The sequence below is a fragment of the Phodopus roborovskii genome, unplaced genomic scaffold (genome assembly GCF_943737965.1).
Source record: "Phodopus roborovskii unplaced genomic scaffold, PHOROB, whole genome shotgun sequence".
Classification (NCBI taxonomy): Eukaryota; Metazoa; Chordata; class Mammalia; order Rodentia; family Cricetidae; genus Phodopus; species Phodopus roborovskii.
In genome coordinates, this window is record NW_026126546.1 from 8,664,428 (window position 1) to 8,687,732 (window position 23,305).

The window sequence follows — 23,305 nt, forward strand, 5'->3', positions numbered from 1 at the left end:
CTTTTCCTTCACCTTCATGTCACTTGTCAACTACTTCTGTCAGGAGCCTTGCAGAGAGAGTGTGCCCCTTGCCTCCATACAAGGTCCTGCACCAGCATCTCAAGTTCTCATTTCTGTTGTTGTCAGTCTTCCCTGAGGCATGTGACCATCATGGGGTCAGGACTGTACACCTCCAGGTTACACACCAGCTGTCATGGCCCACTTACTTACTGGTCTTCCCTGGCTAGTCCTCGGCACACTGGTTTCCACTTCACTCAAGCCTCTTTACTTTATACTCAGGAAGGCCCTTCCTCAAAAAACGTGCCCTGCACTCATGAATTCAGAGCCCTCTTTGACCAACCTGATTTTCCCAGCTCAGTTGCTCCCTACCCAATGCACAAATACAATCCAGCACCAGCTCTGTTCCCAGCTGCTACTAAGCTCTGGGTCTTGCAGAACATCTACTCAGTAAGTACAAGGAAAGTGGAGAGTTCAGAGTCTAGGTTACCCTGTAAATTCACCAAAATACCAGGACTACAGACTCTTATTTGAGTACTAAGTCAGGAAACATTTTATGCAAGAGAGCTAAGGCTGGGGGGTGAGGATATAGTATTACTATATGCTAAGCTGAACTTTAGAGTAAGTAACTGGAAATTGTGTTTGATGGGGGCAGCAGGGAAATAGGCATATACAAGAAATAGCAGTGTGGTGCTTTGAGTATGAATGGCCCCTATATTCTCATGTATTTGAATGCTTAGTAACTTAGAAGGATTAGGAGGTGTGGCCTTGTTGGAGGAAGTGTGTCACTGGAAGTGGGCTTTGGGGTTTCAAAAGCTCATACTAGGCCTAGTCTCTGTCTTTGTCTCTGTCTGTCTCTTTCTCCTCTCTCGTCTCTCTTCTTCTCTCTCTGTCTCCCCTCTGCCCTGTCCCCCCTCTCTCTCCCCTCCCTTTCTCCCCTCTTTCTCTGCCTGTGGATCAGATTGTAGCTCTCATCTGCCTCTCCAGCACCATGTTTGCCATGTTCCCTGCCATGATGACAATGGACTAAAACTCTGAAACTGTAAGCAAGACTCCAATTCCATGCTTTCTTTTATAGGAGTTGTCTTGGTCATGACTGATATGTTGGGGAGGGAGAGCCTGCAGTAGCCCCAGGACCTATCCAAGGGCATGAACTGGCTTTTTGGAGCCCATTCTCTATGATGAGATGCCTGCTCAGCCTCTATACAAAGGGGAGGGGCTTAGTCCTGCCTCAACTTAGTATGCCAGACTTTGTTGACTCCCCAAGGGGAGGACTTACCCCCTCTGAGGAGTGGATGGGGGGGACAGGAGAAGGGGAAGGGGAGGGGAACTGGGATTGGTATATAAAATGAAAAAGTTTTAAATAAAGAAAATTAAAGTTCATTTGCAGATGAAAAAAACAAAAACAAAACCCAATGTCCTCGGGCCGCGCCTTCAGTGAAAGCAGTGCTCTGCTGTGTGCAGTGCTGCTAAGCTCGAGTGTACAGCTGTTTATCTGCACTAAAATCATTTTCATCTCAGAGTATTTTTCAGTTTTAAATGGGCTTGCCAGGGTAAACCCACTCATAAGTCAGGGGGTATCTGTTCTTACCCATTCAGTCAGAAAACTTTTTATGCCTAAAATTAGAAAATGCTAAGGAAAAGAATCAACAATCTAGTAAGTCAGGAGACATACTGTGTTTGTAGTATGGGCAACTCAGTATACACATATCAGTCCTCTTAAATGAATCCATGTGTTTATATGGCGATAGATACAGATAGATAGATAGATAGATAGATAGATAGATAGATAGATAGATATAGAGAGATAAGTAGATAGTGCAATTCTTTTAAAACCCAAGTAGTGTGTTTATACACATAGAGGAGCTTATCTAAAATATATATTGAAAGCATGGGGGGAAACACTTGACCAGCTAAAACAGTTACTCTGCCTGGTAAGATTTAGTATACGGTGATCAAGGAATGGAGATGTTGAAGAGGGCTGGAGACACAGATTAACGGAACAGGAATGAGGCACCAGAATAGTCCCTCACAGATATGCTCAACTGATTTTTGGCAAAGGTTTAATATGAGGCAGAAAATCATCCTCTATAGATTTGTGTCAAGCTTATCACACATAAAGATGATGTGAAAAGTTCATGTCTGCATTGGGTATTAAATGTCTTTTCTGCATTTAATTATCTTGTAATAGTTCAGTGAAGAACTTTCAAAATAAGAGGCTCTGAGTATTTGCATGATGGTTGCTTCCAACCTCCACAGCACTAGTAATCTGGCATTTGTGACTTATACTATAATTAGTTGCTGTGGAAATGATTTTTATGTTCTAAACAGAGGACCAGAATAGCACATGGTAAAAAAAGCAGATCAAATACACTTAAAAACGCCTGCACCCTATAAATGTTCTGTTGTTCCAAAAGCAACAAGCAAAAAAAGCAAGTAATCAAAAGTATGTAATAACATTTTTCAAAGTACTAACAATTTCCTAGGAAATCTTTGGAGGCTGAATAGTTACATATAAAGATAAGGTATAGAAGAAATCATGGAGATCATTTGTGAGGCCCCAGCCAGTGGTGTAATGTAGTTACAATGAAAAAGAAGGTGTAACAAACTATTGCCATGAGACAGGAAGGGTGTAAGATGTCCTGCCTATCTGGTATATCCTTTAAATGCTACAGTAACAAATCCTAAAACACGGTCCTAGCTTAGGGCCAGGTGCCAGCAATAAGGAGTTGTCCATTGGAGATGGAAGGTAGAATTGGCTAAAATGGTCACCTATGATAGCTAATAAAGATAATTGCACTAATAAACTTGTGGCTTTTGCTCAGGCAAAACTAGGCAACAGAAGTCAAGAAAATGCTTTGGTAACTATTGCTTGGTAATAACAAGATACTGTGAGAAAGAAGCCAACTCAAGAAACAAGTGGCCAGTGTACAAGTGGACATGAAAGAGAGATGTGAAAGTCCAGAAATGTGTTATTTCTAACTTGGATATAGTAATGATTCTCATCTTTATCCAGTAAAAGATAAACCTTAAAAGGCTTATGAACTAAGAATATAAACAAAAAGTACACTCTTGATGCCTACTGCTCATAAAAGGGGAGGAGGACTGGGAGGCATAGCTCTGGAAAAAGGAAAGTAAAGAGTACATTTTTATGGCTCTCCCACAAATACTCATTTCCTTGTGGTGCCCAGAGAGAAGTTATAGCTCTTGAGTTGTTAGTGTTTTCTGGGTATATGGAGCAGACTGGAGTTCAGTGAAAGGAGTTGATGACATTTTCTGAGAGCTGTTCTTCTATAAAAACACCAATGCTGGCTAAAATATTCTGTGATTATCAGAGACATAATCCCTGTCTATGTACAAGAAGCAAGCTGAGCTCCACCATCCTACTCCATACCTAGATGTCCCATTTCCTCTTCTAGGGCCTAGCCTAGTGAGTACCCACCGCCACCAAATACTTGCTTTTCTGCAATCTGCAATATTTAACCTAGGTCCCACATCCTGTGCTCCTGCCTAGTCCCACCACTTCTTCCTGCACCACAGTTAGTTAACTTCAAGGCTTCCACCAGGACCTGCATGGGCCCCCAACACCCTTTGCACTGCCTCCACCATCCCACTCCATACCCAGACTTCTCGTTTCCTCCTCAGAGTCTAATCTGGTGAGTACCACTCTTTCTTATCCATGCCTTTTCCACAGTCTACCAGATTTAGGCTGGGTCCTACAACAGGTGTATCAGCCTAGTTTAGGCTTCCCTGCCTTCATTGCAGAGGAGCTCTGGGCTAGGGCCAGTATCCCCCCTACCTATCCCCCAAATCACAGGATTTTCCCATGTCATATCCATCCTTTCCCACTCAGATCTATCTATTCCCATACTCAACAGCTTGGAACAGGAAGCACATCCTGTAGACCAGTCCAGTTCCCTCCGCTCACCTGACTGCATTCCACCCAAGACACTTCAAACCTTTAGACCCAAACCAACCCCCCCACATTCTTTCCCCCACCCTGATATATCCATAACAAACTCAAAACTAACAAAGGAAGTCCATGTGCCCAGGTCTCATTAAAGAAATACCAGCAATATGAAGAGGAAGCCAGAATCTTCTCTCCAGTACCTACTAGTATATAGAAAAGCTTGTTAATGAGAATTACCTAGATGAATTCCAGTATACAAAAGTTGAAGAGACAATCATAACTCTCCTCAAAATATTCAAGTTTAAAGAATGCACAAGGAAATAGCTCAATGAAATCAAGAAGAAAAAAAATTAATGAGAACAAATATCTGATGGATGACCAAGAAAACATGAACATAACGCTGATGGAAATGGTGAAGACAACCCAGGATGTGAGAACATCATTCAATAAGGAGGTAGAAACCCTGAGGACTGAAGATGAAATGTAGAGATGGAATTGGAAATCTAGTACCCCAACTAGAAACCTCAAAGAAAAGGCTTACAAGTAGAATGAGTCAAGCGTAAGACAGAATATCAGGTCTTGAAGATAAAATAGAGAACCTAGAACAAATAATCAAGGAACATGAAAAAAAATTTAAAAACAAACAGGAAATGTGAGACCAAAAAAACCAAACCTTCAAATTATAGTCATAGATGAGGGAAAAGAATCCCAAGTCAATGGCATAGACCAGATTTTCAACAAAATCACAGAAAACTTCCCTAAACTAAGGAAAGACACACCCATTAAAAAAAAAAAAGAGTACACAGAACACCAAATAGACAAGACAAGAAAAGAAAATCCCCACAGGATATTATCATTAAAACACTTAAGTATATATAATAAAATGTATTAAAAACTTACAAGAAAAAAGGTAAGTCACATATAAAGAAAAACCCATCAGAACAACAGTTTATTTCTCAATGGAAACTTTAAAAGCCAGAAGAGCCTGGAGCAATGAACTCCAAGTCCTAAGAGACTATGACAGCCAACCTAAAATAATATATCCATCAAACTATCTTCTATGATTGAAGGCGAAAGAAAAATTCCCCATGACAAAAACAACCTTAAAAATTGTATCCAACAACCCAAACCTAAGGAAAGTAGAAGCAGTAGTATTTGGAGATGAAGAGAAGTATGCACAAAGAAGAGAGAATGTAGAAAGAAATACAAAACCATAATTATTAAAATACTATGTGCCACCACTGAGAACACAATATCACAAATCAATAGACAGCTAATAAATTTCAATAATTTTAAATATCAGTGGCCTCAATTCTCCAATCAAAAGACACTGACTGAATGGATCATGAAACAAAATTCATTTATCTGCTGCCTATAAGAAATACGTCTTAGAGCCGGGCAATAGTGATGCACACCTTTAATACCAGCACTTGGGAGGCAGAGGCAGATGGAGCTCTGTGAGTTTGATGCCAGCCTGGTCTACAGAGCAAACTCCAGGACAGTCAAGGTTCCACAGGGGGAAAAAAAAAAAACTTGTCTTGAAAAAAACAAGAGAGAGAGAAAAAGAGAGAGAGGTCTTTCTTTTAAAGATATGTACCACCTATAATCAAATGGTACATCAAAAAGTAATGAACCTTTTAAAGAAATGAGCCCTAGAAGAGGAAGGAAGACCACCTAAACTTTTTTTAAGAGTAAATAATTTTTTTAGATTTGTTTATTTATTATGTATACAGTGTTCTGTTTACATGTATCCCTGCAGGCTAGAAGAGGGCACCAGATCTCATTATGAATGGTTGTGAGCCATCATGTGATTGCTGGGAATTGAACTCAGGACCTCTGGAAGAGCAATCAATGCTCTTAACCTCTGAGCCATCTCTCCAGCCCCCCACCTAAACTTTTAATTAATTTGTGGCCTAGCGTGGCACGCTAAAACTCAAAAGAGCCCCTTACAGAGTACATCCTTCAGTTGGTCTCCCCATGAGTCTTTGTGAGTGTCTGGAATTAGAGCAGACTGAGAACTATGGGAAATCTACAGAAAGCATTCTGAACCTCAACTTCCAAGGGCTAGGGCAGGGCAGAAAAACTGAGAATACCTCTACCCATCTCTAGTGTTCCGGCCTATTTAAATCAAGATACAGAAAGCCAGGCTAGGATTAGAGGGCAAAGTGACTTTTTAGAAACCCAGAAATTTGCAGTTAGTTTATCACAGGGAGCTAGATCTCCTGTAATCCAAAAAGCTGACAGCTGAGCTGGGAAGCTCTAAGAAATCCTTTATTTGTGTAGTTTTCATTCTATAGACCCTATAGAAAGACAATGCCTGGGCCCTCTCACATAGCAATTCAAACCAGTAGTGATCTGATTCAAACTATGATTGCAATGAAGTTCAGACCCAACCTAACCACAGATCAAAATGTGGCCTGACAGGAGTAGCATAGGAAGTAGATGTTGCTTCAGTACCCACTGTTATTGTCTGTAAAATGTGCAGTATATAATAATTTGAATAAATGGATACAAGACATGTGCCATGTGACCAAGAGAATAAACACTCAACAGAAATCAGCCAAAGGAACAGATATGAAGCTATTGAAGAACATTCTTAAAAATTTTGCTAAAGATGCCAACACAGATGATGGCATGGTGGGGGAGCAGATGGAAAGTCAAATTTTGTTTAAAAGTGTGGCCACTGAACGCATGAGTATATGCAACACAATTGGACTTGATATTTTGTTTTGTTTTTTTAAAAGAGGGCACAAAAGTGGGAGGATGGACCTGGGAGGTATGGGAAATTAATATGATCAAAATACCCTCTATGAAATTCTCAAACAATTAATTAAAAAATATTACATTAAAAGGGGTTGAGGATTTAGCTCAAGTCCCTGGATTCAGTCCTCAGCTCTGAAAATATACTAAAAAATATGTCAGGCGTGGTAGTACTTGACTTTAATCCTAGCATTCAGGAAGCAGAGGTGGGTGGATCTCTGTGAGTTCAAAGTCAGCCTGGTCTGCAGAGTGAATTCCAGTCTAGCCAAGACTACATAGTTAAGACCCCCATCTTAAAAAGGAAGAGAAAGAAGAGGTAGGAGAAGAAGGGAAAAGAGGAGGAGGAAAATGCAGCTTAGGAAAGAATCCATGAATCTATGCCAGGATACACAGACAAGACTGAAACACAAAGAGAAAAAAAATGGACCACTTAAAACCCATTCATGGGATAAAATAAAATAGGTCAGCTTTCACAAGAAAGGAGATAATAAAGGCAAAGAATAATGAATATGGCTTAGCCAGGCTTTGGTGGTGCTCGCCTTTAGTCCCAGCACTCAAGAGACACAGGCAGGCAGATAACTGTGAGTTTGAGTCCAGCCTGGTCTACAAGAGCTAGTTCCAGGGCAGGCTCCAAAAATAAAAATAAATAAATATGGCTGAAAACATTCAAATGTTGAATGATAATAATTACATATCCAAAAAGCTTTAAAACATCCTAAATACTTAATGCAAAGAAAATCACACAATGGCCACATAATTGAAGTAAAACTTGTAAGAACTAAACATGAAAAGAAAATCTTAAAAACCAGCAACAGAAGAGAAGACACATTGGCAAAGGAACAACGGTACAACTATAGCAAAAACGGGCAGAAGATAGTAGGTTAGCAGTCAAAGAGTGCTGAAACAATCTGGGACTCTCTATCTAGAAAATTACAAAGATTAAAGCAAAACAGACATTCAAAAATTTGAATGTTTGTCTGAGTACTTCTGCACTACTAGGATGGCTAAAAATTCTTCAGGCTGAAGAGAAACAAGATCACAGAAAGCCCCATGTCTTCTGGAAAGAAGAGAATACTAGAATGAACAAAGATGAAACATGCTCATTTTTTCTTCACAGAACTTGTCTTACAAGTTTTATGTTGCTCTAAGTGTGGCTTATTTATTCTACCTGAATTCTGCAATGTCTTTTTTTTAGAGCACAGGTAGAAGTAAAAGATGAAGACACCAAAAGCCAGATGGGTGAGAGGGAACACAAGTGGGTTACGATAAAGCCTTATGATAGCGGTGAAGTTTTGTAGTGGTACTGAGAGGTAGATGCAAAGGTCTTAAAAGATGCATATGTAATTTATAAGGTAAGGCAATGCTAAAATATTAATGGAAGAAGTAAAAAGAGGTATTAAAAACCTTGTGGCACATCTAAAATAATTCAAGAGAGAAACAGAACAAAATGCAGATAAATAAAAACCAAATACTAAAATGGAAAGATTAAGCTTAATAGTATCAATAAACATCAAATATAAATAAGCCAAAAACTCCAATTAAAAGGCACAAATACATATGTATTGTGTAATCATAAATATATTATTATGCCTCCTACTACCCAAATGTGGGGATAGAGGAGTATTCAATATCACCAGTAAATAAAAACATGTATTTTTCTTTTTTCACGAAATCTTCTAACACCTTGTGATTGCTGTATTATTAGCCCAGTGTCCCTTTTCTGCTGGGTAGAAGAGGCACTCAGGCCGCAGAGAACTGAACACTACTCCCCACTTTCCAGGAAGCAGTCAGGAGACTTTGTGCTCCACTGACCTTGTGAAATCTATATTGCCCCACCCACCATGTCAGCTCTGTCAATGCTCATTTCTACCAGAGCTAAAGAATTGCTGTGTTCATGGAATGATACTTTTCTTCCTTCGTCTGACCCTTCCTTGTCGCTACTTCTCACACTTAATGTAAGACCTTAATAGAACAAAATATCCACAATCACACATTGGATGTTTAGCTTAGTTGGTAGAGTTCTTGTCTAGCATTCATAAAACCCTTGGTTCAATCCTCAGTAAACTAGACATGGTGGCTTACTCTTATAATCTCAGCACTCAGGAAGTAAAGGCAAGAAGATGAGCAGTTCAGTCATCTTCAGCTATGTAGTGGATTTGACAGTATATTAGGATTCTCTCTCTCCAAATAAATAAGTAAATAAATAAATAAATAAGTCAACAAATCCCAACAGCAGCAGCAATAGCAAATTTGTGTACCTATACTCAATTTTTAAAAAGGAGAACTAGAGCCTGTAATTCCATCACTTTGGGAAAATCAGAAATTCAAGGTCATCCATGGCAGGCCAGCCTGGACTAGAGACTGGGCAGGCAGGGCTGGAGGGGTGGACAGAAAATAATGAATACCTTTTATTTTTATTAAGTAATTTTAAAATGTGAAACAAGCAGAAATTGTCAGGCTAAATAAAAAGACAATACCCAGTTGTAGTACTTTACAAGACAAGGCATAATTTGAAAATAAAATGCTAAACATAAGAAAGCTAATATAACTGGGCAGTGGTGGCACATGCCTTTAATTCTAGCACTCAGGAGGCAGAGGCAGGAGGATCTCTGTGAGTTCGAGTCCAGCCTGGTCTACAAAGCTAGTTCCAGGACAGGCTTCAAAGCTACACAGAGAAACCAAGAGAGAGAGAGAGAGAGAGAGGGGGAGGGAGGGAGGGAGGGAGGGAGGGAGGGAGGGAGGGGGAGGGAGGAGGAGAAGGAGAAGAATGTAGCTAATGTGCTACATTCATATCAAAGTAAACAAAACAAAAACTGTTGCCAGTGACAAAACAAGACACTGCAGAACAGTAAAAGATGGATTCATCAGGAAGATGCAATAACCCTAAATTTGAATATACCTAACAACAAAAGAAAAAGCCTTCAACTACAAAATACTTGATGAAAGCTAGGAGTGGTAGCATACTTCTGTAATCCCAGCACTCTAGAAACTGAAGCAGGAAGATTCCAAGTTCAAGATTAACCTAGGCTACATACCAAGATTCTTTCCCAAAAATAAAATACCTGATGCAAAAACTGACAAGACTAAAGACAGAAATAGCATAATTCATACATTCACTGTAAAAGTCTTGTTGCTTTTCCCAGGAGGGAAATTTCTCTTAAAATAAACATCAATAAATATGCTGTACTATATCCTTTTGAATACCATTCTTTTAATGTACTGTTATGCTACTGGTGTCCAGCTATATGCATTGTTAAACATTATTGTTTCCAGTGCCCTTTCAGAAGAAAGTTCTGCTGCACTCATTAAGCAAAGAATCCTCTGGACCATTTTTTGTTTTTTGTTGTTTTGGGTTTTTTTTTTTTCAGCAAGTGGATCTCTGTAAATTTGAGGCCAGGCTGGTCTGTAGATCGAGTTCCAGCACAGCCAAGGCTACAAAGAGAAACCTGTCTCAAAATACATGCATGCATACATACATACATACATACATACATACGGTTTTATTATTTTAAATTATATATGCGAGCATGGGTGTGTATATGAGTGTGTGTGTGTGTGTGTGTGTGTGTGTGTGTGTGTGTGATTGCATACAAGGGAATGAAGGTGCCTGTGGAGGCCAGAAGCTTTATATCCCACTGGAGTTGGTGTTACAGGAGGTTGTGAGACATCTGATGTAGGTGTTAGGAACTGAACTTGAGTCCTCTCCAAAAGCATTAAATGCTCTTAACCACTGAGCCACCTCTGTAACTCTGTATTTAGAACCCTGAAAGAACCTCGCCAGAAAAAGAAGACCGATCCTTTCATGGTACCTTAAAGAGGAGACCATTTAGACCACTGGTACAGTGAGGTGTGTGGAGACAGATTCAATAGGAGCCACATGCCCAAGAAGAGCAAGGCAAGAGAAGAGGCTCCAAGCAGCAAGGTCGCAGCCATAGCTACACAAGAATGGCAAGACATTTGACTTGTGCTTCCCACTCCCTGCATTCTGAGCGTATGTTGTTGGCTGAGCTTCTGAGGCCAGTGCTGTAGAAACAGTGCCCTACAGGAATCCAGAGGTACAGAGACACAACAATGCTGAGCTCAAGAGAAAGTGGTCAGGAGTCAGAGATGCAGAATTCAAATGGAAACATATGGTTACTCTTCATTGTCAATTGACTGGATTTTAGAATCACTGAGGAGACATACCTGTGAGAGCATTTCTGTAGTTTAACTGAGGTGATAAACTTCCCTAAATTTGTGCCATACCATCCCATGGGCTGGACTCACAGAGTAAATGAAAAGAGAAGGCAAGCTGAGCATCAGTTTGCTGGATGATTTTATGTCAACTCAACACAAGCTAAGGTCATCTGAGAGGAGGGAATTTCAGTCCAGAAAATGCCTCCATAAGACTGGGCTCTACATAAACCTGTAGAGCATTTTCTTAATTAGTAATCGATAGGGGAGAGTCAAACCCATTGTGGGTGGTGTTATCCCTGGGCTGGTGGTGCTGGGTTCTGTAAGAAAGCAGACTAAGCAAGTCATGTTAAGCCAGTAAGCATGGTCTCTGCATCAGCTTTTGCTTCAGGCTCCTATCCTGTTTGAGTTCCTGTCCTGACTTAATGAATAGTGATGATGAAATGATGAATAGTGTAACCAAATAAACCCTTTCCTCCCCAGGATGCAACATACATCCTGACTGTGAACACACTGTGACCAGACATTTGTTTCATGCTCCCACCTCTATGCCTTCCCCACCATAATAGACTCTATCCCCTCAAGCCATAGGCAACATAAACACTTCCTCCCTTAAGTTGCTTTTGTCATGTATTTCTGTCACAACAAAATAATACAGAAAATTGGTACAAAGAGACAGAGCTGGTACCGTAACAAACCTGACCTTTGTAGGCCTTTGGAATTTGTCAGGATGAATGAGGAAGGATATACAACTGAAAACTAGAAAAGCCTAATATGCTGTAGGCAGAATTTACTAGGCCATTCTAGCAGGAGTATGGAAGACCAGAAAGCTGAAAAGAACATGAACAGTGGAGGCCTGGCTCATGAGGCTTCTGGAGTGAAAAGAACTCTGTTGGAAACTGGGGTAGAAGCTACTAGTGTTACATCTCTGGCAGAGGATCTGGATGCAGTTTGTCTGTGTCCTGAAATTTTGAGTGAGTCTGAATTCAAAAATAATGGACTAAGTCACTTGAAGGATATCTGAAGACAGCGTTAATATTTGAGTTATGGCATGGCTCTTGTTCTCTACACTTCCTGGGGTATAGAATGAGAAGTCAAAGCAGGAAGGTATAGAAAATGTAAAGTTTGGGAAGCAAAGAAGTGAGTTTCAAGTTGCAGCAAGGCAAATGCAAAGAAGTAGCTGTAACTGATACAGTGCTGATAAAGAGAAATCCAAGGTTCTGCATTGGAACAATAGGAAAGATGCTCTGGGCGCAATTGAAGGTAGCAATTTCTGAAAATACAAATCCATCAAAAGGGCAAGAGTGAACTGAGTAGTTTAAGGTTCTCTACTGGAAAACAACTGTCCCAGAAAGTGTATTTTCTGGTTCAACTACCAAGAAACAACTATAGCTATAGTAGAAGGGGATGGGACTACATCTGGAGCTGGTAATAGGACTTGGCAGCAGCATCCCCTGGTGCTGGTTTTGCTGGTATGCAAAATGCATAAGTGAGGGGGTCCTGAAAGGAGTTTCTGAGAGGCCATTGTATAAGCCTATGAAAGTAAAGCTACAGCTGTAGTGTAAAGGCCCAAGTATATTGAACATCTCAGGACATCTGCTGAGAAAAGCTGCAAAAATTAATGGAACTGGCCCAAGAGGCTATAATGCTATAGGTAGCAAAACCTGAGGGGTAGGACTGTCCATTGCATCCAGATGGTGGATACCAAGTATCCAAATATAAAATATGGAGAAGTGGGACTTGGTGTTTGCCTTGGCAGATTTTGGTTTTCTTTGGTCTAATCATCTGTTTGCCTCCATTTTGCCTTATGGGAGTAGGAATGTTCACTGTGTGATATTGTGTATTGGAATTCAATGAGAATGAAAGCACAACATACCCAAACTTATGGGGCACTTTGAAAGCAGTACTACAAGGAAAGTTCATTGCACTATGTGTCCATGTGAAGAAAACAGAGAATAGTCACATTAGAGGATTAACAGCACAACTGAAAGCCCTAAAACAAAAATAAGCAAACTCACCCCGGAGGAGTAGAGGCCAGGAAATAATCAATTTGAGTGCTGAAATCAATAAAGTAGAAGCTAGGAAAACAATACAAAGAATCAATGTAACAAAGAGTTGATTCTTCGAGAAAATCAACAAGATAGACAAACATCCAAACTAATAAAAAATCAGAGAGAAAACATGCAAATCAACAAAGTTAGAAATGAAAAGGGGAACATAACAATGGACACTGAGGAAATCCAGAGAATTTTCAGGTCATACTTTGAAAACCTGTACTCCACAAAATTCGAAAATTCAAAGGAAATGAACAAATTTCTGGATAGTTATCACTATCCAGATAGTTAAATCAAGAACAGATAAGGAAATATGTTATATCATCATCATCATCATCATCATCATCATCATCATTATTATTATATAATTCAAGGGCCTCAAGTTAGGAAATTTCCTTGAGCTTCTGAATAATGTTGAAACTGTTAAGACTATAGAGACTTTTGAAGTTGGACAGAGTAAACTTTGCATTATGAGATGGTCATGAGTCTACTGAGGTGAAGTATGTATTATATGGTTTAAAAGTGATATGTTTGGGGTGTCAGGTTGACAAGGAGTGGACTTGTAGTTAATGACCATGATTAACTTGACTGTATTTGGAATCACCTTGGAAACTTACCTCTGGGTATTTCTGTGAGGTCATTTAAACAAATTAATTGAAGAGGTAAGATGTACTCTAAATGTGGATGGGAGCATAATACAGATTGCAGTCCCCAACTTAATAAAAAGAAGAAAGCCAGTGGAGCACCATCGTATGTCTTTCTCTGCTTCCTGACAATGTAATCAGTTTCCTCACACTTCTGCCACTGTACTGTCCCCTCAAACCATGAGCTCAGAGGAATGAGAAAAGCAATTAACCGGGAACTTGTCAGCCCCATTCTCAAGAAGCCCATGAAAGAGTGGCTTGTATATACTCTTGTGGGCTTGTTCTACCCACCCTTAAATTGCATCTAGGTCCATGCTGCAGAAGTTGCCTTGCTTGTGGGGCAGGCAGCCTAGAAGAACCAAACTGAAACTGATCAGACAGCACCTCTCTATCAAACTAGTCACCCAAGTCTACTTACTGGGAGTAGCAGCTAGAGACAGATCCTTCTGCCTCCCAGTGAGGGCCCCCAAGGTTATGTTCTGGGCTCTTTCTCATGTCCACGGCTCCCAGGAGACTCTCTCCCCAGCTCTGGCTCTTTCTGCACTCCAGGACTTTGCTGTTGTAGCCCTGGCTGTCCTTGAATTCTCAGCTCCCTTGCCTCTCAGTGACTTTTCTGCCACAAGCCAACCATCAGGCATCCACTTGAGCATAAAATACTAAGATATTCTGTGAAGTTCAAGACCAGAAAAGCCACTGTCACTGTGCCAGACCCACTTGCTCTAGTGATGTAACAAATAAACACTGGAAAGCAGGAAGCAGGACATAATTGAGGACTATAATTTCTGCCTAGGAATCTGAGAGAATCGATAAAGGGAAAACCTTTAACAGCATTTGGGTCCAGAAGCTAAACAGGTATAAATTAGTGCAGAGTCCAGTTTCCTAAATATAAACAGCCATCATTGTAGGGAATGCAATGGGATAAAAAGTGCAGGGAAGAAGATAAAAATACCTATGGTAATATAATATAAAAAAGTGCAAGATCCTGTGAAAATTAGAAAAACACAGAAAACAGAGGAAACTTGGACTTTATTAAACCATCACCTCTTTGAACATTGACATAGAAATTCCCTACTAAACATACCCAAGGATAGGGATTTTTTAGTGGCCTACAACTAATCTGCAGATTATGGCAAAAAAAAAAAGTGTATTATAATCATGAAAAATGTTGAATAAAATGGACCTAACAAATATTAAACTATAAAGGCACAGTTGCTAAAATACAGAATCATAAAAAAAAGTAAAGTTTATATATATAGATCCACACATATATTAAAATTTAGTATGGAATAAAGAAGCTTATTAATTTAATGAAAATAGAAGAGATTTGTTAAATAGCAACAAATAGCAGGTTTTTGTTTTGTTTTGTGCAGTGGATTTATCCCAGGATCTTTCCATACTAGGCAAGCACTTTTCCGATGAGCTACAGCCCCAATGCATTTGGTGCTTTGCTTTGCTTTGTTTCTCAAGCAGGGTCTCACCCAAGTCAGCCTTGAATTGGTGATCATCCTGCCTCGACCTCCCATGTGCTACTCAGCAAACCACAGGTTTTTGTTTAATCCAAGTGTAGGAAAAAATTATGAGAACTGTCTTCTTTTTGAACAGCCAAACCTCACAAGTTTGATATAGGTAAGAAACTTTAACAAAGTTACAGGAAGCTTTCAAGACATTTTTCACAGGACATAGCAACACATTTAACATCTGGGTGTCTTTCCAAGAGGAAATATGTAACTATAGGAACAAGTAGGCCCCAGCAAGTATGGTGCTCACCAGTCTAGGACAGCAAAGCAAGATTTCACATGTCAGTTTTCCATTCTGCTTGGATCTGTGGACCACATTCCCTTCTCCTCAGCTACAGACTGGAAGAGTATATCTTTCATTTCTTTCCCAAATGCATTTTAAAAAAACTATTAAGACTGAAGTCTTACAACCAGACTGCAATTTTGTTAGTATTAAAGCAAAAGACAGGGTCCCAGGGATCACTCTTGCTAGAAGAAATAGGGAGACACCAAAGAGCATTCTGCTGTGTTTGCTCACATGAATGAGCAGCACACAAAGGTTTCCTTTGAGACATTTTATGTAGACAGAGGAATGTGGAGGGATTGTCATGGTCCCGCATTATGAAGCTCACTTGGGAAGCTTGTCAAAACCATCCGAACTCAATGACTCATTTCATGATTGCCATCACCACCATCATCACTGTTGGGGACAGAGAGAAGTCTAGCTAGATCCATGTTTTAGGCGAGGAAGGTAGAGTGACAGATAGTTAGAAAACTTGGCCACTCTATACACATGGGTTGAATTCATGCCTTCCCCAGTTCCAGCCCCACCTACTGCCTTGGATTGTGCCCCTGAAGGCATGCACATTCACTTGTGCACAGGTACACATGAACCCACACATGCTATGCACACACAGCTATCCCTTTTCACCGGTGTGTGGAACTTTCATGTTTGCTGAACATCCTTCTCTCTCTCTCTTTTTTATTATTATTTTTCTTGTTTTACCTATTGATCTCAGTTCCTCCTCTCTCCCTCCCTCCGTCCCTCCCATCCCCCCCTTCTTCCCAGAAGGCCTGGGCAGTCTAAAAGACCTCTGACAGTGGAACCAGGATGTATCCCTGGTGCACGAAAGGACTTTGGGAGCACATCCCCCATTCTTCTCTCTTGTGCACATGTATTTATACTTTTTTTCTTTGGTTTGTTTATTTTTGTCTTGTTTTGTTTTTGAGACAGGATTTCTCTGTGTAACAGTCCTGGCTGTCCTGGAACTCATTGTGTAGACATGGCTGGCCTCAAACTCAAAGATCCTCCTTCCCCTGTCTCCCAAGTCCTGGGATTCAAGGCATGAGCCACTACCACCACCCAGCTTCTTTCCTTTATTTTAATGATCTATCAGAAGGGAAAAAGATAGATGTGCCATCAAGTGGCTTTCAGGAAGGGGCTCTGTGTTTCACTGGATTGCTGGCAAAGAAGTGTGATGACATGGGAAAGGCTGAGAGGCTCTTGTCGCCATCCGGTGAGAGTTAGGGAGGTATCAGTAGAAATGGTGGGAAGTCCAGACTCCAGTGACATTAGAAGGTGGGACCAACAAGAGCTAGGGATGGACTGGATATGTGAGTGTGGGGAGGGGTTTATGCAGTATGAGCAGGGGACAGTGGTGAGGGAGTTGAGTCCAGTCACCATTCCTGCCCCACCCTGAAAGAGAAGCCAGATAGCTCTGGTGACAAGATGGGAGCTTTGAGAAGGACCTGGAGGAGAGAGGCTGGGAGATGCTCAAGTGGTGAGTGCCGGTGGTTGTCATAAGGCTGGGCAAAACCGTTGTGTATGTATGTATGTAGGCTGTGCACACTTCTGGAGGAAGCCAGTTGGATTTCTGGCTCTCACCTCTGACGTGGATGTCAGCACTTGAAACAACAGTGAAGACTATAATCTGTACATCAGTTACTTCCTCCCATGGCCACAGATGCAACTGTCTCTGCTCATGTGATTTGATGGGCAGGAGTGACCATGTGAAGTTCTCGGCTGCACAAGAGAGACAGAGACTGTTTCCTGTGTGGATCCCTCTGGGAACATTATTATTTGTTTGGGCTCTAGGACTGGATTGATGGGGGGGGCATTTAGAGAAATCAAAGGTGGGTCTTCATTTTTGCTTTCCTACAAGATAGAATAAATACATTCATCCACTGTCAGTGGATAAATGGGGCAGTCACTGTAGAAACATTCTGGCAGTTCCTTAGAAGACTAAAGAAAGTGCCAAGTGACCTGAGAGAAATGAAAACGTGCCCATCCAGGCTTATGTGTGAACATCCACAGTGCTATTACTCGTTCTGATGGCTTTGGCAGTTTCATTGAGTCCTGGCCAGGTATTTGCAGAATGTCCTAGCTTTGGCACTTGTCTGATGCCCTTCTGTGCTTACACATGGGTCATGAAATGTGGAGGAAGACCACGGTCTCACCCTCACCTACACTCCTCACTGTTGATGTCACTGGGCAGCAGCGGGGTCTATACCCTGTGGAAGAGAGGAATGAAATGAACCATAGTCTACAACTGAGGGGTAGACAGTGATGCCCTGTCTTAAGCTCAAATTGTGTACATAATTTGTACTTATTTTACATAGGGAGTTTTGTCTGGCTTTGTTTATTTATTCAGTCAATTATTTGTCATCCTGGATTCATGAATGTACTACTTTGGGTTATAATCTGGGAATACTTACTTTTGTTGTTTGATTTATTCGGCTGGCTCCTGTGTCCCTTTAACTGTACCTCTTTAGGTAGGGGTGTGTGTGTGTGTGTGTGTGTGTGTGTGTGTGTGTGTGTGTATTCCCTGTATATACATATCTATAAGGTATTTTTGTTTTGTTTTGTTTTGTTTTGTTTTGGGGTTTTTCAAGACAGGCTTTCTCTGTAGCTTTGGAAGCTGTCCTAGAATTAGCTCTGTAGACCAGGCTGGCCTTGAACTCACAGAGGTCTGCCTGCCTCTGCTTCCCAAGTGCTGGGACTAAAGGCATGTGCCACCACCACCCGGCTATCTATAAGTATTTTTATATGTAAACATCTATGGCTACATAAGACTTAAGTGTTTACTAGAGATTTTGAGGTCTTTGTTATAGAAACAGAAGACATGATGTGCAGGGAATATTGGCAAGACTTTAGGGGGCTTCACAGCTCTACTGACATGGCAGGCAGTTCTCTGAAGAAAGGCTTTTTTTTATTGATGTGCTTAGGGGTGGGAGCTACTAGGCTATTATCAGCACTCATCATCTTGCCTGAGAGCTTTCAGTGCTAGAGTACAAAGTGAGACACCGGCTGAAATGTAGAAAGACCCTCTCAAAAACAAACAAGCAAACCAACAGACCAAACTGAGTCTCTGTCTAGAAACTAAAATTCACAGAAGAAAAATTTTGAGGTAAGGAGTCCATATATACTGTAAGGATTTCTTTCAGAAAGATACTAATTTGATTTTATATTAGAAATATATATATATATATATATATATATATATATATATATATGAAGCCCCATCTGTTACTATTTCAAGTTTTCTTTAGTTTTTGTCAACTTGATAGGTAAGACAGTTCTTAATGAGTATATTTACATTTGCTTAATTGTTTCAAGCTAAATTTTTACTTATCATTGATCATTTATTACTCTTCTGCTAATTGTCTGTATAATTTGCTCATTCTTGCCATTCTTATTTTTGTGATATCTTCTATGATTTCTTAACCCTTTGGCAGACGTGATGCCAGTATTTCCCTCACTTTTTTGTAGTATCCCATCTTTAATAGCCCCACGTTTCGGCACAGTCTGCAGTAACCCATTTTTGTAGGGCTTTAAGTTAGATCCAGCTGACTTGCCTGATTCATACCTGAGGAGGGAGTGTGGATTAAGAAATGGCAGGTAAAGATACTAAAGAAAAGACAGATATACAGAATATAGAGTCAGGAGAGCAATCCAGTGAATACTGAAAGCCACCAAGTTTATTCTATAACATTCTTGTAAACCCCAACCAAAAGGAGATGGCAAAAAGAGTTCTTTATTATGATACAATGAAGAAACAGACTTTCTTCCTTAATTCTCCAAATATTTGGTAACCACACCTTAGACTAAATCTTTTGTTATTTAGATAAGTCATTCACAACCAAGACCAAAAATGCTACAGTAGCCTTAGACCTTTAGGTCTTCTGACTTTAACCTTAGAAGAGTAAGGATAGTTTTGAACTCTCTAACTATAAGTCAAGATGAAGCAAAGCCATTTTTATGGATCCTGAAAAGTTTTTTACTGGCCTTTATTTACATTCACCTCTTTTGAGGAATGGGAGTAGTTCTGGAGATTGAACCCACGGCCTTACATATACAAAGCAAGTGCTCTATCATTGAGCAGTATCCCTAGCCCTTTAAAAAGAATTGGTTTTTGCCAGGGTCACACTAAATTTTCCAGGTTGGCTTCAAACTCACTGCCCTGGCCCTGTCCCAGCTAAGTCCTAGCCCTGTCTGTTGATACTTAAGAAAGCTTTATTTATGGCTGAGAGGGTAATTTTAATTTATGGGTTTCTGGTTACTAACAGCTTGACCTCAATCTCTGTTTAGTTCTTTTTCTCTGATTTTTGTTTGCTTGTTCACTTAACTTATATAAATGTCTAAGAAGAATATGTTAAAATGTTTTGTCACAGAGCTGAAGTGATGGGTAGTGGTTAAGAGCACTTGCTGCTCTTTGCAGAGAATCCAGATTCAGTTCCAAGCACCCACACAGGGTTCTCAACTGTTGTAATGCCAGTTTCAGAGGAGGATTAAATGCCCTCTGCTGACTTTTGCAGCTACTACAGTCATGTGGTGCATAGACACATGCAGCCAAAATACCCATGCACACAGGGAAAAGGTTTAATGTCCAAACATAATTGTTGACCGGCATTTTCTTCCTAGAATTCTATAAATTTTTTTTTATGTTTTGGGTTATAAACTTGGGGTTTATATGCTTGATAAATGCCGCTTTGTTTTACTATTTCTTTTGGTAATCTTCTTTGTCTTGTTCTTGCATAAGATTTTTTTTTTTTTTTGCCCTTCTTTCCTCAATATTTAAGTTCTTTGTATGTTAGGGATATAAGCTCTTCTTCTGTGAAATGTGTTACAAATTTTTTTTACACGATATGATTCATCTGACTTTGCAAATGTATCTCATACCATGCAAAGATTTGGTGTTTTGTGGGTGCAAGGAAGTAATGAAATTGATTATTCTTCAGGCAGGTGGTGTAGCCTATCTGGTAGAGTATTTGCTGGATGTCCACAAAGCCCCGAGTTTGATCCCAGGGCAACATAAACTGGGCATGATGGTTGATAACTTGGGAGATCGGGGGAATCAGGAAGATCAGAAGTCCAAGGTCACCCTCAGCTACATAATGAGTTAAAAGCTGGCCCAGCTAGTGAGCTACCTAGTGCCTGCTCTCAAAGAAAAAAATGGAATGAAAGCAAACAAGTAGTGGATAGCTTTCTATTTCATCATATTGTTTCTTGTCTTTCAGAAGATTTTTAAGTTACTTTCTTTTATAAATTTATTTTTATTGTATGTGCATTTGTGTCTTGACTATGTATGTCTGTGTGAGGGTATCAGATTTTGGAGTTACAGACAGTTGTGAGCTGCCATGTGGGTGCTGGGAATTGAACCCAGGTCAGTGCTCTTAATCACATAGCTATCTCTCCATCTCCTATTTTTAAGTTTCTTTCTTTCTTTCTTTTGTTTTGTTTTTGTTTTGTTTTGTTTTTTGAAACAGGTGGTCTCTGTATTGTTTTGGAGCCTGTCCAGCAACTTGCTCTGTAGACCACCAGGCTGGCCTCGAACTCAGACATCCACCTGCCTCTGCCTCCCAAGTGCTGGGACTAAAGGCGTGTGCCATCGATGCCAGGCTTTAAGTTACTTTCATGTAGATTTTACATAGTTCTTACTCCTAAGCGTTGAAACTTTTTCTGTTAGCAGTGCAAATATTGTTACATCTTCATGCTGTTGTGGCCTGTGCTTTGGGTTTGGTGTGTTCACTTTATTTCTTGATGAGTTATTGTTAATTCTCAAAAGGTTTTCAGGAATACCATCATGTTATCTAAAAGCACAAAAGGACTTTTTTATTTTCTAATCTTACACATCTGTTTTCTTATTGCTTAATTGCTTTAATGAGTACTACCAGAATAGTGTTAAATAATCATGGAAAGTCATCATTCTTGCCCTGTGTTTTCCCATGGAGATACTTTTTTGCCTCATTGAGGTATATTATTTTCTCTTTTAAAGGAACTATCCAGCTGTTCTTGTTTTTTTGAGAGTTTTTATTAGGGGAACTGGGGATGCAGCTCACTTAGTAAAGTGCTTGCCTAGAATACACAAAACCCTGGCTTTGATCTCTGACATCTCCCAAGGTGGATATGGTGGCACACACCTATTATCACAGTAATCTGGAGGTGGAGCAAGAGGATAAAAAGTTCAAGGTTACCTCAGCTATATGGCAAATTTGAGGGCAGCCTGGGCCATATGACACCCTATATAAATAAAGTAACATAGTATAAGAATAAGGTAGACTTTTATTAGAACTGGGTCTTGATTTTGTCATGGATATTTTCCAACAGCTATGAAAGTAATCACTCAATTTCCTACCTAAACCTGTTAATGTGGTAAATTGGCTTCCTAACATTGAACCAACTTTACTTTTCTAATATAAACCCTAAATGATCATGGAATATAAGCCTTTAAATATACTTACTGGCTAGAATCTATTTATTGGTATTTTTGTAGGATTATTACATCAAATGCTATTCACAATCGGTATAAATCTAAATTTCCTTTATTGTAGTCTCTTTACATATTTAGATGTAACTGTTGTACTTGATTAATAAAAGATACTTGGAAGGTTTTCTTCACTTTCTAGACTCTGATACAACTTGCTCAGCATAGGATATTTTAAAAATTTGGTAAAATCCCTGGTTTTTTGTTGTTGTTGTTATGTTCTTTTGTGGGTTTTTTGTTTTGTTTTGTTTTTTGTTTGTTGGTTTGTTTTTCGAGGCTGGGTTTCTCTGTAGTTTTGGAGGCTGTGCTGGAACTAGCTCTTGTAGACCAGGCTGGCCTCGAACTCACAGAGATCCGCCTGCCTGTGCCTCCCAAGTGCTGGGATTAAAGGTGTACACCACCACCGCCCAGCTTGTTTAATCTCTACCAGATTCAAATTATCAGCTTTATGTTAAGATCCTTGATTCATTTGGAGTTGAGTCCTGTGCAAGGTGAGAGATAAGGATCAAGTTTCATTCTTCTACATGTAGCTATCCAGTTTGACTAGCACCATTTGTTGAAGTAGATATGTTTTCTACAGTTTGTGTCATGGGCCTCTTCATGAAATACAGGGTGGCTGTAGGAATGTGGGCTTATATGTGGGCCTTCAGTTTTATTCTACTGTTCAGCATATCTGTTTTAATGCCAGTACCATGCTGTTTTTGCTGTTGTTGTTTTTCTATAGCTCTGTAGTATAACTTGAAATCAAGGGGGTGATACTTCCGGCAGTTTTGTTTTGGTTTTTAATTCAGGATTCTTTTAGATATCCTGAATCTTTTGTATTTCCATATTTCCCACATGAAATATTTTTTGGTTTTTTTTTTTTTCTCGTTCAAGACAGGGTTTCTCTGTGTTGCTTTGGAGCCTGTCCCAGAACTAGCTCTCTCTTTAGTTTGTTTGTTTGTTTTCTGAAACAGGGTTTCTCTTTGGAGGCTGTCCTAGATAGAACTTGCTCAGTAGACCAGGCTGGCCTCGAACTCACAGAGATCTGCCTACCTCTGCCTCCCAAGTGCGGGGACTATAAGCAGCTTCCACATGAAATTTAAGAGTATCTCTTCCGATGTCTGTGAAATTGGAATTTCTATATGGGTTGCATTGAATCTGTGGCTTGCTTTTGATAAGATGTCCATTTTTACAGTATTAACCATACCAATCCATATGGGAGCTTATCTCATTGGCCCCACAGTTCTTTATAAAATCAAGTTTAAGCATGAGATAAACAAGTATGTGAAACACAACAGGAAAGGGGGAAGCTAGAGATGCACTGTTACTTAGATAGAAATCAAGTGACCAAAATTAATGGCATCTAACACGCCAGTGGAAGTGCTGGAGGAGACCACCATGGCGCCATCCCCACAGAAACCCTGAAAAACCAAGCAACATCTGCTAAAGCCAACTTTGCCAGAGCCCTGGAGAATAGGCAGCGGTTTACTGCAGCCAAACTAATGCTGGAAAAGGCCTCTTGCGA

General features: G+C 40.0%; 1 protein-coding gene across 1 annotated transcript in view; it reads left to right on the top strand.

Moving 5' to 3' along the window:
• Window positions 1–23,305, top strand: part of Poln (DNA polymerase nu) — a 97,726-nt gene that overhangs the window by 47,992 nt on the left and 26,429 nt on the right. The gene's annotated exons all lie outside the window — the stretch shown is intronic.